Below are 16,648 nucleotides of genomic sequence, written 5' to 3'. Positions count from 1 at the left end.
GGAAAGTAGGGCTGGAAAGAACCTCACATGGTCATCTAGTTCAGACCCTTGCTTATGGCAGGAGCATCCCTGATTAAAGTATCCCAACCATGCATCTGTCAAACATGCTCTTGAATACCGTTTAAAGAAGGCCTCATCCACCCCCTCCTGGTTTGGTGACCTATAGCAGACACCCACCAGCAGCTCTTCTTTCTAGCCTTTCTCCAGAGGCTTTTAATAGGCATACCTTCCACTTCATACTACACCTCAAAACATGTGTACATTGCCTTTATATAGAGAACTACTGTAATGCAACTTGCCTCAAAGGGTGTCCATGGTGCCCCTGGTGGCCGTACTGACCTCACCCTTTCCACTCTCATCACTCAGTCTAGGTACCAACCTGCACTCACCTGCTCCATGTTTGTTGTTCTTGTTCTTTTCTGAGCACGCTATACCCATCCATGACCATACTCCAGTCATGTGAACCATCCCATCATGTTTCCATAATCCCAATTACATCATATTTCTGTGCATGTGCTAGGACCTCTAATTTTTATGGATTTCCAATACTAGGACCTGGGGAAAAAATTAGATAAAAATGGCTTACCAGAGATGCAGTTACTGGGAGGGAACAGGTTATCCATTTCCAAAGGGCAGACCACCTAACCCTATGGAACGGTTTCAGGATGTAACTCACCATGTAATATAGGTGCCTCTCTGAACCCTAGAGTTAGGCATCTACATCCCATGCATTCTTGGTTTTAAGACTTATGTTCCTCAACAACATTTCCTGCTGGCCAAATTAGGTTGTCCTCTCATCCACACTCCCATGTGTGCAGTGTGCTAGCTGATGTGAAAAAAAAGTATGTAAAAACTTAGAAAACTGGATAAAAAACATGAGAGAAGGATGAAAAAATTTACTCTGGAGAAAAGAAGACTGAGCAGGATTTGAGAGCAGTCTTACAATGCATGATGGGTGGTTATAAAGAGAATGGTGGCAGACTAATCTCTGTGGGTGCACGGGTCACAAGAAATGATGGTACTAAATTACAAAAAGTAAACTCTAGGTTGGAGATCAGGAAGAAGTCTCACAGTGAGGGCAGTTAAGCACTGAAACAGCTACCTCCAGAGACTGTGGAATCTCCATCCTGGGATGTTTCGAAGAACAAGTTAGACAAACAAGTCTCTGGAGTGGCTTAGATAGGTATGATCCTGCCTTAAGAATGGGACTGGACTAGACGACTTCCTGAGGTCTCTTCTATTCCTATTTTCCTATGATTCTACAGTCTATAGAGGTGGCCTGTCTTTTTTAACACCGTTCTTGGAGAACTGACTGGCTGAAGACTGAGATTTATGAGTGAGTATTAGTGCTATTGAAGGGTACCAGATTGATATTGTGGAAATTGAAAAAGTCCTCTGGTTATCTTCAGAGGAGGAATAGCATAAGTCTTTTAAGTGCTACAAGCCAGCCTCTAGCATACACTCAGCAGAGAAAACACAACTCTCAGAAAAGGTGCTTCTAGTGGTGATTACTGTGAAGTGGGGCATTTGAAATATGAATCTAAATTTGTAGCTTATATTCTTAGATAAAAAGTGCTATTAAAATGCTAACATGATTTAATTTGCATTTTAAATAGCTTTTGCTGCATCTCTCTACCTTATTCTTCCATCCCTTTGCTGCCTGGGATGGAAGAGTCAATTGGTAGGGGGTTATCAGAATAGAGAAAAAAGAAGCTTGAGCTGGCAGGTTGCTGCCCAAACCTACAGCTCTATACATAAGCTATTTTTGGAGCTAAGAAAGAATATGAAGCTCTAATTAATGACTCTTTCATTCCTCTTCTTCCAGGGGCAGATCCAGAGTGGGGAGCTCCTTCCCCTGCCACTGAATTTGGTTTGGAGGGAGAAGAGGAAGGGAAAGGACAAACAGCAGCAGGTTCTGGAGCTGAAATCAAGGACTCTGGACAGATCTTGCACTGGAATAAGGCCTCTCAAAGTGGGATTCACATCAGCTAGCATACCAAACATATGACAGGGTGGATGATGGGACACCTAATTTGGCCAGCAGAAAATGGTGGTGAGAGGGGTGTGTCTTAAAACCAAGAATGAATGAGATTTAGCGGTGCTTGTACACGAGCGGGGAAGCTGCTCTGAGTGTCAGAGCAGACTCAATTAACGGAGTCTGCTGGAGCGCGGTAGTTACCACGCTCCAGCAGCCTCCTGTGTCTCGTGTATCAGCATCTCTACACTTCAAAAGGGTGGCAAGGGTGCTTGAACTCATGCTTGTTTGACGCCGATATACGAGATAGTGTGATGCTTTAGTTAGAGTGGCTCTAAGAACCGCTGTAATTAAGCACACCCTGCCACGCCAGAGCAGATGTAGACGTGCCCTTTGTGCCTAACTCTATAGGGTGGCACCTGTGTTAAACTGGGATTCTTGGGGTTAGGTGTTGTCCTGTTTGGAAAATGATGACTCATTCATTCCCAAAGAACTGCATCCCCCATCTCCCAGGAGAGTACTCCATCTACCAAACTATAGGTGCAGCTGGGTGGGAGCACCACCTGCCCGCAAGCTGAAGCTATGCCAGTGTGCCACAAAGAAAGCAAGATTACTGAGCAAGCAGGAGTGACACTAAACTAGTGATTAGGGCATTCAGCTAGGAGAGGGAAGACCTGAGTTCTGGTTCCTTATTCTCAAATTCGCTTATGCATCTTGCATAGGTCAGTGGAAAAAATGGGAGCAGGCTTGGATGCCAGGTCTCTTCTCCTCTCCAAGTGAATGTCCAAATCACTGCGCTAGAGATTCACACTTTTCTTTCTGAAGTAATTAATATTGCTTTCTTTGCTGCACACTGGCACGATTGTCACGTGAGAGAGGGAGTGTGCCCTACTTGACTTTAGCTTGGTGTTTAGTGAGTTGTCCTGGGAGCTAGGAGACGTGAGTTTTAATCCCCTCAGGCTGTGGAGAACATCAAGCACAGGTCCCAGTTGAGACCCCTGATGATTAGGCCTAAAGGATTTGACTGAGATTCCTGAGAACTGAACTTTTGGATTGAGGACTTAAATTCCTAATGTTTACATGAATTTCTAGTACTAAAGCCTTAAATCCTTTTGTGCATCTTAGTTTCTTCTTCAGCTTTCATTAATGAGCTAAGCCTTTTGCTTCCATCTTCTGGCACTACAAAAGAGCCCACAGACAGCAGCTGAGACACATACCTGTGGAAGGTGCAAAGGAAATGGCTTAGCTCATCACATCTATACTTTAAGGATTGTCAGAGGAAATGAAAGCAGAAAAGACCTAAATATTGGTGAAAAAGGTCTAAATGTTAAATAAAAACCATTTAAATTCATCTTCACTTGATGACAGTCCTATTAAAGACAAATGTCCTCATTAGGATATAGTTCCAAACACTTCTATTAAAAATAATACCTTTCACACACTTTCATCATATCTTCTGGAATATTCTTCCTATACTTCTTAATCTCTTCAATCTTGTGAAGTAGTTATGGTGCTGATTTTGAGGCACCTCATGTTCCTCTGAACAAGAAGTAACAGTCAGAATTAAAGTTTCATTGTGGCATCACAGGGAGAGGTCATCTGATCATGGTGTCACTGACTTAACTGGCAGTTGATTTCATTTCCAGATACCTGTTTTAAATAAAATTGGAGGCTTCATGTGAAAACTCCTATCACTAATGCAGCAGGATTACTACCCCTAAGGCCCTCTTATCATGACTGATTTCAGTAACAATGCTTGTGAGGAGGATACCAGTCTATTAAATGACTATGCAGACACTACAGCTAGATTTTGCAGAGTCAAAGGGGTATTAGGTGTCCAAATCTTTGAAGGATTTGGTCTGCTTACTGTCTAGGGCTGCTTTGAAAATCTCAGCCTCCACAACTCGCTGTTCAACTGCAGTTGAATGCCCATGTGAAGGGATGCCAAAAGTGGCTGAGGCTCAGCTGGTGTCAAACAATGCAGTATGCATAATCTGCCACTGAAATATGGCTGTATGAAATAAAGCCGTCACCGGGACTTGGCTGCTGTTTCTCTACTTCAAACGTGCAGTTGAATTTGATTGTAAAATGTATTTTTCTGGCCAACTAGTATGTAATTCATTGTTCCTCTGTTATAAATCTTCATGGCCAGAGGTTGTAAACATGTTGATTCCTCTAGAGCCTAATTGCAGCCCATTGCTGTCAAACTACTGCTTGGAGAAAAGAATCGTTTCCTTTGGTCTCCAGGAATCCTTAAATCTACAAAAAAATAAACAGCTAAGTCAGATTTGCTGTCAAGTCATAGAGGCCAGGCTATTTTTACCAACTTTATACCCATCTGTCTCAACACCCTTTGGGTAAGTAGTTCTTCCTGTACTTCACTTTCAGTCGCTGCTTAATAGAGATTGAGAGAGAACCAGCAGCTCTACATTTAGTTAGCCCTTCTACACCCGATCAGCTAGCCAGAGTTCAGGGCCCCATGGGTTATCTCCATTAGAAAGAGAAATTGATGTTGAAGTCAGGTATCCTTGATGCAGGTCCTGGTTCCCTGAACACACATAGCAGGCATCAAACAGCAGAAGGTGGTTTCTTTGCTTGCAACACCAGCCAGCATTCAGCTTGGAAAGCTCTCTTTAAGTTTTTCTCAGGGACATACTCTCCCAAGGGAGTTGGTCTCCAAGGTGCACCATGGAGCAAGAAGCCAGCCCCTGCTGCCAGGGCTATAGTGGGAGGTGAAGGAACTGGCTGGGTCCTTGTGCAGAACAGGTAGGAAGATGGTCAGCTTCACAATGAGGGTAGCACTGGGGGAGACACCAGCTGCAACTCTGGCATCAGGTCATGGATCAGGCTGCAGGAAAATTAGCGGAGGTTGAAGAGTTGCTGACACCAGCTCTTACACTGCAGATGGGGTGGCACTGTTAAGAAGCAGAAAGTGGATTTAGACATCTCCGGGGGCAGATGGGTCTGTGACCCTGCTAGCTTAGACTTGAGGCCCTCCTTAGAAAATGCCAGCCCTTTGTTTTCACTTTGTTTTTTAACTTTACAAAAATATTAGAGCAGTTCTTCCATTTCAAAGAATTCAAAAAGACCACAACAGGTCAGAACAGTTTTAACACTAGTTTCCTATTTGAAATCTCTGGGTTTATCATGTGAAACATGTTTGCACATCTAATAGTGCTAACATGGTGTGGCACCCCATGGCACTCTAGAAAGGCTCTCAAGGCACCCCAGGATACTCCAGCACCCTGGTAGAGAATCACCCTGGTATAAGGTGCCCTTGCTCCCTTTTCTCACAATTTCGTTGGCCCTCTTGATATTTTCCCTCAGAGATACATAATCTTTCACAAAATAATAGCCAGCAAAACCCCTTGACCACCTCCACCTTGCATAATCATGCCAGTGGCATAATCCTGTGCTTGGGAGGAGTACCACTGTTCCTGAATTCTGGTTACACAGAAGAACTTAACAGTTTCTTAGAACTCTCTCAGACAAATGATGACTGAAATTTCTCTTCTCCCATCTATCCCTGGTTTCAGGGAAGTTAAACCTGACTGTTAATAACAATTTCCTTTTAGAGTTGGGACCCATTCAACACTTTGCTCTGTGTATGCTGTCAACAGCTGCAGAAAAAAGTGGTGATCTCGCATTATGGTTTTACTGCTCTGCCACTTAGAAATAAATCTTACTCCTCGATTTTTTTAGATCTCATATGTCTTGTTTTTCAAGCCCTGAGCTCCTTAGAAAATAATTTTTTTCTCCAACTTTTTCAAGACACTCAGAGATTATATTTGTAATAAAACTGCAGTTGGGGGCATGTGGCCAAATATTTCATTATCAGTTTTACCCTAAACTGCCCTCTTTCTCTATTCCAAATTTCTCTTTACTTCCTAACTTTGCTTTGGCAACTCTTACAGCTACTTAGTGTTTGCCTATACCCAAAAGGGTTTGCCTAAACCATTATGCTAACAGTGTCTCCCTAAGGGAGATGCATCTTATATTGGCAAAAGAATTCAATTGGAAATATAATTTAAGGCAGATCCTTAAATAAAATAAACTCTATTGGCAAAAGGATAATTCTCCTAGCATGACTGTCTTTATTAGGTTTTTGCTACCATAGCTATAGTGGTCAGGGAAGTTTTTCTTTTTCACTGTTCTAATTGTAGTAGTTATTAGGGGTGTATGAAACAGGCCATATTCGATTTGGATTTGGCCCAAATCAGGGACAGTGATTTGATTCGTTGATTCAGATCACTGTCCCCATTTTGATTCAGCTGAATCTGAAGATTCGATGCTTATTCAGAGAATCAGCGATTCAGCCACAGACAGCTTTAAATGTTTTTTCTACATACCTCGAGGTACTAGGCATGGCTCATTGGCTCATGAACACTAAGCTGGTGGGGTCAATGGAGCATCTCACAAGAGTGTGAGGAGGCCCTCTGCATGCTTGGCAGTGAAACTGGAAGTGAACTGGAAGTGCTTCCAGTCCACTGCTGGGTCTGCTGGGGAGTGCACTTCAGGGCTCTCCAACCCCCCACCCCCGGCTCAGCGATTGGCTGCAGGGGGGCCCTGGGTCCCCCCCCCAGACCCAGGACACACCAGTCACTGAGCCGGGGGAGGGGGGGGGTTGTGGCCCCCTCCCCCCCCACATGCTCCCTGGTGGACCCGGAAGTGGACCAGAAATGCTTCTGGTCCACTTCTGGGTCTGCTGCTGAGTGCACTAGGGAGCCCCCCACACTCCTGTGGGACACTCTATCCACCCCAGCATCTCAGCATTCATGAGCTGCCTGGTACCTTGAGGTATGTAGAAAAAACATTTAAAGCTGTGTCTATGTCTGAATCGCCAGATCTTTCCAAGTCTCTCTGATCGATTCAGAGGGTTCCAATTCAATTCAGAGAGATTAAAGGGTCTCCTGATTCAATTTGGAAATTCAGCCACTGCTGTTCACGATTTTCCCTCGCTTTATGTGGGTTCTGTACGTGCAAATTCAATCTTATGCAACGACACTTTTTAATACCAAAAAATTCATTATATGCAAAGTAAATTCACTTATGTGATTTGTGTGGTGGAAGCCCACAGTCAGCTGCTTTGTGCAGCGGATTGTGGGAATGATGTGCATCACAATGTAGTCTCCTGTGTGGATCTGTGCTTCTTGCTCATTGTCTGCAACACATGTTTCTTTAGTTGCCATCCCCATTATGACAGTGCCCTGTGCTTGTGTGTACTGTCTATTGTTGGTGAGTACCAAAATCATCTTATAAAAGTGGTAGAAATGGGTCCAGAGGTCAGTGCAGTCGAGGTCTTGGAATACATCCCTATTTGTTACATTGTACAATGGGTTCCCTTTATGCGAATTCAAGTCATGCACCGTTTTCCAGGAACACATGTACAGCATAAAGTGAGGAAAACTTGTAGTAGCATCACATTTACTTTGGTCTTGATAGGTTGATCATACCTGAAAGAACGTAGAAGGTCCAGAATGAAGCATGGGTAGCTGTTTACAAATATTTACATGTTTTGTCAGCACTAAACAGTGACCATGATCTATCGTCAGCCTCAGGTAAAAGTACTGAAACAGGTTTGTAGGCAAGTTGGTTCTTCTGGCATCTACAGCTGATCCTAAGCCCTTTCTTTAGCTGCTAGGTCTATTAATTGTAATCAAACCCCGCTGTCCTGGGTTTGCTTTTCCTATTACAGCTGCTTCTGCATTTTCAAAGTAACCAAGGTTTACTGCCCTGTCTAGTCACTCCCAAACTCTTCCCTATAAATCCATTAGTTCCCTATTATTCCCTTGTTTACTTTTAGTCCCATGTTGTTCTGGCCTGGACCGACAGTCACCACCCTGTCACTTGTGATTTATTATGCAATAGGCTAGCTTTTAACTAGAAATTGTTAATGTTCCGTTTTACTCAGCTGTAACCATTATCTCCTTTCCCAGCACTACTTTTTGGGAAAAAAGAAAAGGGATGATGTTGTGTTAGATGCATTGTAATCATTTCATTTTTAATATAAGAGTGTTAGGATGGATTGATAATTAAGGTGAAAGATGAACAACAGTATTTGGTGTCATATTTAACATAAGTAGCAGTCTTGAATAGGTATAGAAATTATTGCTGCTTCATTTAACTTGTAATTCTTCTACTGCTTATTGTGCAAAAATACATAGCTAAGACTTCACGTTTTAACATCCTTGTGTTGTAATCACTATTTCCTTCGTAGTTTACTTCAGCATGTTACTTAGCTTATAGCTGGTAACAGTCTACTTTCTATGTTTCTGCACTACTTTTCGAAGGAGCAGTTGATTGGGGGGGTCAAGACATTGCCTTTCTGAATTTGTAGCATATTACTTACTCTGCAAGGTCCTCAGGGCAAGGGCTTTCTTTAAAATATCTTTGGTCCCCAGCACAGTAGAATTTTGACTGAAGCCCTAGGCAAAATCATAACTAACAAATCACTGGATTGATTTAGACAGAGATAAGATACCCCTAAGTATTGCATTGTTAGACTTAATACCTCTTTGATCCTCCTCCATAGTATGCCTGCAGTGTCCCTTTTTTATATTGTAGTAGCAAGTAGTATAGTATTACTCTATTAGCAGGCTTGCAGTTTAGGAATTGGATTTATATCTAATGGTTCTCTTCACTCAAGAGATTTTCTGGCTAGAAATTATGGCATTTTTTGATAAGGAGCTATTCTACTGCTTCCAAAGCCTATTCTGTTTTCCTGCATAGCTTACAGCCAGACATTACAGTATTCTAGTCTCAAGGTACTTATCTGTTGTTATTCCCTTCATGTATATATTTTTTAGTTTAAGCTTTCTGCATCAGAATGTAGAGGTTTTACAGTTTGGGATCTCAAAGTATTCTTTTACTTTCTCTGAATGTACCTGTATGATCTCAAACTGCCCCTCCCCCAGCATCGGTGTGCTTTCCTGATGCTACTATGGAGTACAGGTATATGGTACTGTCTTATTACTGTCATTCCTAGCAGCTGTCACTGCCTGACCTGAGTGTACCTTAGCACCTGCTGGCTTCCCTCCTCCTCCCAATTTAAATAATACCCTATAACCTTGTCAGTTTTCTATACCAGCTGTCTTTTCCTACCTGGGTTAAGGTAGAACCATCCTTCTGTACAGTATCCCCGCTTTCTCAGAATAATTTTGCAGTAATGTCTGATGTTAAATCCCATTCTTTGTGTTGTCTTTTCATTCATACAGGGAGATCCTGAAGTTCTACCTAGTTGAACTCATTAAACCTCTTTGCTAGCAGTTTACATTTAATTTATGGACTGGATTCAGGAAATGCTAAGAAAGGCACCTATCCATGCAATCTAGGCACACTTTACTACTTGAAGATGAAGGGCAGAAATACAATTCAAGATAATTTACCAGTAGTAAGCCAAGCAAATTCAACTCAAATCTATATAATTTGACCCATTTTTTGACCTTGTTGAGCCCCATTTACACAGTTTGGGCACCATTACTGCTTCTGGCTCTGGCAGGATGGCACAGAGATGAAAGATGGTCTCTCATGGAGTTTGAATTTAATTTCCAGGAATTTTGTTTCCTATTTTACAACTCCCAATGCCATTAGCAGTGCCAATGCCTCTGGCTCAGGCAGGGCACTCAATCTGCTGCCTTCATACTCATTAAGTGAGACTATGCTCACAGTAACACCATCCACATGTATTGCTTATTATAATAATTTCTTTCAGCATTTTCTCTATGCACCTACAATTACCCCAAGCCATGTTATGGAGTTATCTCCCCAGGTATAGGAAGAATCATAAAATGTTTCTGCTGGAAGATTGTTTTCCATAGCTGTATTTGCCCATCCACTCTGCCTTGTTCTCCTCCCACTGTAAAACTGACTATTTTAAATGTTGGCCCCATTCACTATGGCCCTATATGCTAGCTGTATAATTCGCTTACTTTTTCTCTCGCAATGTTTTCAAAATATTGTGTAATAAGAAGCTAAATGCAACAAGGGTAGTATCTTGCACGAGTTTCAACATTTTTTAAAAGGACAGAATACTACAATTAAACATGAAAATACAGGGGAAAAAAAACTATTCTGCAAGCACCAGTAAAAGCAAAATATCTAGCTGGTTGACTCAAAGAAGCATCATATCATAAGAAGTCTGACATTTGATAATAATGGATAGTTTATGCCACAAGCAATGAGAACACTGAGTCAATGCTGTCCCTGTATTTATTGTGAAATCCACTTATTAGAACATCTGTGTATTCATTTTCCACCCACCTACTCATTTTGAATTTCTAAGCACATATCTGACCACCCGCACATTTGTTGTGAATTTTCAAGTACACATTTTGACACCTATGCATTTATTTTGCATCTCAACATAGACATATCAGCTCTTGCAATATTCCTGCTGCAATTGTGGGACCATTAACCCCAGCTACATGTGCAGAATACCAGCAGGTGTAATATTTATTATGGCCAATTCTTTTTAAAGTGACTATATATTTTGGGTGTTCAGTGATAGATACCAGGGTATAATTTCTTTCCAGAGGTGCTATATGACCAAAACTTTAAGTGCTTCCACTGAAATTAAGAGGTGACCCTTACTTCCATCAATGAAGCCCAGGCTTTTTCATCTGAATTTAATAAGGGCCTGAAAAAAATTGGCCTCTATTTATCAAAGTATTTATGTGTTATTATTAATAGGCTTACAGGATTTTTTCTTCATTTTCTAGAAATGCTATTGTGTGTCTAGCAGAAAGTTTCCTTTTTCTTCGATTGGAAATAACAATAGTGTGCCAGCATTATGCATTGATTGTCTATTTATATATTATATATGATGTTTTACTGCTAGGATTGAGCCAAAGAAGCTGGGCACATGGCACCCTTACCAACACCAGATAAAGGACAACAGAATCCCTCTGGTTATCACCTACAGCCCCCAGTTTGAACATCTAAAACACATCATTAATGACCTCCGACCTCTCCTGGAGAAGAATGGCCATCTCAAAGTAGCCTCTGGGCACAAACCTGTCCTGGATTACAGACAGGCTCCCAACCTCAAACAGCATTTCTCAAAACAACAGCTGAACAAATTTCCATCCTCACCAAGGCACCAGGCCTTACAATGGATGCAAATGCCTGCTGTGCCTTCATATCAATACAGACCACATCATCACTAGACCTAAAGCAAGGGCTACAGCATTCAAGGTTCATTCACCTGAAACTCTACCAACATCATATATGCCACCACCTACTTATGATGCCCTTCTGCTGTCTATATTGGACAGATGGGGAGATCTCTATGTGTAAGAATGAACAAACACCGATCTGACATGAGCCACAGAAAGACACAAAATCCTGTGGAAGAACATTTCAATCTCCCTGGACATTTCATCACTGACCTTAGGATTGGTGTTCTACAACAACAACAACAAAAATTTAAAAAGTTTGAATGGAAAACTGCAGAACAAGAAATCAGCCACAAAGTGGACTGTATTAAGTATGATTTAAATAGGGATTATTGATTCTCATCTCATTACCTGGATTAGCTTCTGTGACCTGCTTTGTTCCTATGGGTCTTCTGCTCATTTGCTTTTCTCTCCTAACACTGCTCATGCCCCTCTATCTCTTTCTCTCTCCCCCGTACCTTGTCCTTTGTATTCTTCTCTCTCTCCTTATACTCTATTTCCTGTACATCCTGTCACATCATCTGATGAAGTGTACTTGGGTTGACAAAAGCTTGTGCTCTATATGTTTTATTTAGTCTATTAAACATGACTGACTTCAGACTAACTGGGCGCATCTACATGTGACGCTACGGCAACGTAGTGTCACTAGGCACAAACCACATTGCTGATGCTATGTTGCCGTAGTGATGAGCTACCTTACTGTAGTGCACTGCTATGATGACATAGCTGTTAAAAATAACCATGTGTTGCTGGGACAGTGCAGTAATGACTGTTAGTGCACCATCATTTACTGCTTCCTAAAGCAAGTACTAAATGATGGCACAGTAACAACTGCACTGTGGGGGGCACATGTAATCTGCACCCAGTAATGGCTAACTAGCTCACTTTTACTTTCAGCCAGGACTTGAAATGGACATGCCTTCAGTTGGCAGCTACACCTCTTTAATGAAGAATGTCCTCCATAACTGCACAGCTCCCAGAAAACCCAGAATCCTTACTGATGAAAAAAATGGAACTTTTTGGTTCTTGCACAGATATGCATTCATCTTCATATAGCAACCCAAGAAATTACAGAACGTCTCATTCCTGCATTGCCTCTGTGTGGTCATTTACACTTTTTGCCATTCTGGTTTCATAGCTTGCTAATACTTGTGGTGCCCACCAATAAGAGGGAAGGAAGCATGGGAAAACAGCCCATTGCATACCTGCTCTGAACAAGTGATGAGGATTCATAGATGTTAGGGTCGGAAGGGACCTCAATAGATCATCGAGTCCGACCCCCTGCATAGGCAGGAGAAGCACTGAAAAAAATATCTTCTCTATTAACAGTGCTATCTCCATTTTTTTTTCCCCTTCTCCCTTTATTTTCTTATTCCTGAAAAGATACTTTGCAGACTGCAGGGAAATCCTACTCCACAGAACAGCTAAAAAATGCACCCATGTCTTATTTTCCCCCTATCTTTTCTGGACCATCTGACCTTCACATTCACCTTGCCACATTATTAATGTGCTGTGGTCTTCCAATTAAAATATCCTGTTACAAGCCAGGTGCCTCTCTCAGCATTACAATGGCTGAAACAGGGTAAAATATGGAAGAATATGTTTCACGTCAGTGGAAGCGGTAGAGCCAGGAGATGAATTGGATTCCTTTTAGATGAATCTTTTATGGATCAGCAGATTTATTCAGAGTTATTTAAAAAGCAGTTAACATTCCATTAGCAACAAACTGTGATCTGTGTCAGCCGTAAGACACTGTTCAGTCATTTATTTTAGAGCAAGAAGTCATTGCAGGGAGAAATACAATTATTAAATATCTCACAGGCAGATAAATAGCAAGGCAAACCTGGGGAATTTATCTTTGTGACTCTAAATATTAGTGTGACAGGGGGCCTCCTGGGGCCGAACTCTGTGGCCCGCCCGTCCGTCACTGTGACAGCGGGCCTACTCAGGGCCGAGCTCTTCATGGCCCGCCCACCTGTCTCTGGGCAACCGCCCGCTCATCTCGCCCGCCACGCCTTTGATGATAATGAGTTCAATTAGGATGTTAATTAAGCGGGAGGCTGCCCTTCGACTGCCCCGATGCCCAGGGGCGCACTGCGACTCCAACCTCCCCTAATACCGCAGCCCAAGCCTCGCACATGGCATCATGGTGTTCAACATCTCACCGGCCCCACACTGGGCCCCAGAATCTTCCGTGCAGGACCCCACTATGGTCTTCTCTCCTCAGGCGGCCACTCTGCCGTCATCTGGGCTACCTCACCCACCCGAAGCCTTGTTCCCCTCTCGGGTGTGGTTCCCCCGGAACCTTCGGCTACCTGGCCCTGGCCCACCTCCAGGCCAGTCAGGACCCCAGGCCCCTGGCTCTTGGGCGTCCCTCGCGGTGGGCCCCTGGCCCTTTTGACCATCCTGGTCCTGGCCCCAGCATGGGCCAGTCAAGGGTACTCTCCCCTTCGGGCTGCTACCGCAGGACCCAGCCCCCTCGAGGCCTACCATTGTGCCGGCCTTTCACCGGGCTCGATGTACCGCCCCTCTCGGGCTCCTCATCGGTGGCCCCCTTCCCACCGGGGCCGCTCACTACCGCCCCCTCGCACCGGGGCTACGCAACCCACTGGTTGCAAGTGGCAGGAGCACCCTGTGCTCCGCCACAATTAGGCCTACCTTTTAGACTTGTAGCAAGATGTTTGGATGGTTTGGTTGTGTTGCTCACCCTACAAAAGTTGATACAGGGGAGGAAAGGTTCCCATTTTAAGGACAGTTCAGATTTGCGATCAAAGCTAAAATAAATGCTTGTGCAAATTTGGCTGCTGCTGTGTCATTTTACTAGAGCTGGAACATTGTTGGCTCAGCACTATGGCCTCAGCTAACATGGCAGGAATCCCAACAACCTGTCTTAGAATTATGACCTCCCTTTCCAGCCTTGGGATAGAGGTGCATGTACACATGCAATCAATGATATGCTCTTCCTGGGTCACAGTTATTTTCCTCCATTTGGCTGCCTTCATCTGCTCAAACCTCCTTACTCAGGCAAAATTTGCACTAAGGTATATGGTTTGGTGACTCATGTATAGATCTTAGTGGTCCTTCAGTGCAAGTTGCAGTGCTACAATACTCTGAGTGCCTATATACATGCTGGTTCACACATTCAATGAGTCAAGTCTGCTCCACATTCTAATTAAAATGCTCCAGTGTGGCTTCATTGTCACATGTGTAAGCCCCCACAGGTTTCAAAATGTCCATTGGGGTGCTTTCCCCAAATCTCATTGAATGAGGTTAGATAAAGCATCCCATGGACATTTTGAAACCTGTGGGGCTTAATACATGTGACAGGGAGGTGTTTTAATTAGGGGAGCTCTCCAGGAACCACTCTAATTAAAATGCCCTCCCCCACCCAAGCATGTGTAGAGGCAGAACTTGTGTCCAGCTTATTATACTTGGTCTGATCCTTCTGCTGCCAGAATAGCTCCTCAAGGCTGTGGGCAGCTGGATATAAGACAAAAAAGCTTTCAGATTGCTCTCAGTTATACAGTGCCTACCTAACTGTTCTCAGGTGGAGGGGGAGAGAGGTGGAAATAAAAACATCTCAAGGCAATCTTATACCATCCTCCTCCTTTGTCCTGTACCAAGCACCACTTCACCAGACAGTGAAGAATTAGATTCCTTGCTTTTACCTTCACAGACAGCAGTGTAATTACATGTTCCATGTACAACCAGTTTCATTTCTTTGTTCTGTCAACCAGGTTGTCACATAAAGCCAGAAAGTCAGTAACCAGTAGCAACTTTGATGGTGTCACAGTATTAGAATAATTATGAATGCATACTTTGCCTCAAAAGTAATAAGACAATACTGGTAGACTTTCTGATTGATGGGTTGGGGGTTTTTTTTGGTGGAGGGGGCGTTAATACTGTTAACTTATCATTCAAAGGAATAGTATAACTACAGGAAGGCAAAGAGTGGCGAATAATATAAGTAACATATTAAAAAATAACAGGCTTGTTGTTATATCATCAATTCAGTATCCTGTAATAACTCAACTTATAAATATATAGCAAGAAACACAATGAAGACTCTATGGAGAGAGGCTGGCATGACATCATTATACATGTGTTGGCATTGTAATATGTTTGTTACATCGACATATTTTCTTCAATACCAGTTTTATTCTAATGTTGTTTTAGCATGGATGGTTGGATTGGTTGTAGATGTGTAATCTGAAGGAACTAGTGAATCCACCTTTTCTGATATTAGCTATCTGTGCTCTTATGAGAAAGAGAGAATATTTAAGCCTAGCATATGTGAAAACTGGATGCGTCAAGAAAAGGGAGTTCATGTGGTTATTCCATTAACAGGACATACTGAGTGTTGTTTTTGCTCATATTGGTCTGAAAATATTTTGGTCTGTTTTTTCTTTCTCTTTTTTGGGATATCTCAAAGGGGGTTGCCTGTTCCATGCTATGCTTTACTTGGTGTGTGGTGTCAGTAATCTATTTTTTGATATTTTAATTGAGCCAGTAAAACAGGGGCAGGCAATTATTTTGGGCAGAAGACTGCATACCGAGTTTTGGCAAGCCAATGAGGGCTCCACTGGTAGCCCCACCCCTTGACAGGTGCCCCGCTCCCTGGTTGCCATCTTATGACTGGAAGTCCCAACCCCTAACCCTGACCTTTGCCACCAGAAGTCCCTCCCCCTGCCTCTAGAAGTACTTGTTTTAGCAAGGGGTTCTGCCGTCTTGGAACCAAATTAGATTCTAAAAAGTTGTTGACACACATCAGATCAACACTCAGGATCTCAATATTACGCTGTTAGGCAGGAGGGCGTAACACAAAATTATACACATATGACACTATGGGTCCATGCACACATGCACATACACACAAACATGCACATTGGTGGTGGCTGTGTGTTAACACTCGGGGATACCTGGGGTCACTTGGGGTCACTTGGTGCTTGGGGTTACTTGGGGGTGAAGGAAAATCCGGGAGACAGAGGAGGTGAAGGAGCAGAGCCAGAGGATCAAACTGGAGCAGCAGAGAGAGCCAAGCCGGCCAAAGAACCGGGGAGGAGCAGCAGAGAGGTGAGGTGAGGGGTGGTGGAGGAAAAAGCTGAGAGCTGGGAGGTAAAAATCAGAGGAGGAGGAGGCTGGGAGGTAAGGAGCTGGAAGACAGAGAAGCCGAAGGCTGCAGGGGGCAGAGAGAAAAGCCAGGAGGTGGTGAGTGTTGAACCTGGGAGACAGCGAGGGGTGGAGCTGGTGCTGAAGCCAGGAGGCAGGTCGGGGTTCCAGAGACCTGGGAGGCAGCAGGTAGAACTGGGGGGAGCTGGGGTTAAAAGATCAGAGAGCTGGGGAGAGAGAGGGGGAGAGAGAGAAAGAGAGAGACGTGAGGAAGGTCAGAGGGGCAGAGAGCAGAAATTGGAGCAGGGCCAGGAGATCAGTAAGACAAAACCCAACTTGGGGTTCCAAAATAATAGGTTTATTAAACAGGCCCACAAAGCTATTGGTTCCC

The sequence above is a fragment of the Alligator mississippiensis genome, chromosome 1 (assembly GCF_030867095.1).
Source record: "Alligator mississippiensis isolate rAllMis1 chromosome 1, rAllMis1, whole genome shotgun sequence".
Lineage (NCBI taxonomy): Eukaryota > Metazoa > Chordata > Crocodylia > Alligatoridae > Alligator > Alligator mississippiensis.
The sequence above is the reverse complement of the archived record's forward strand: the minus strand, read 5'-3'. Positions refer to the sequence as shown.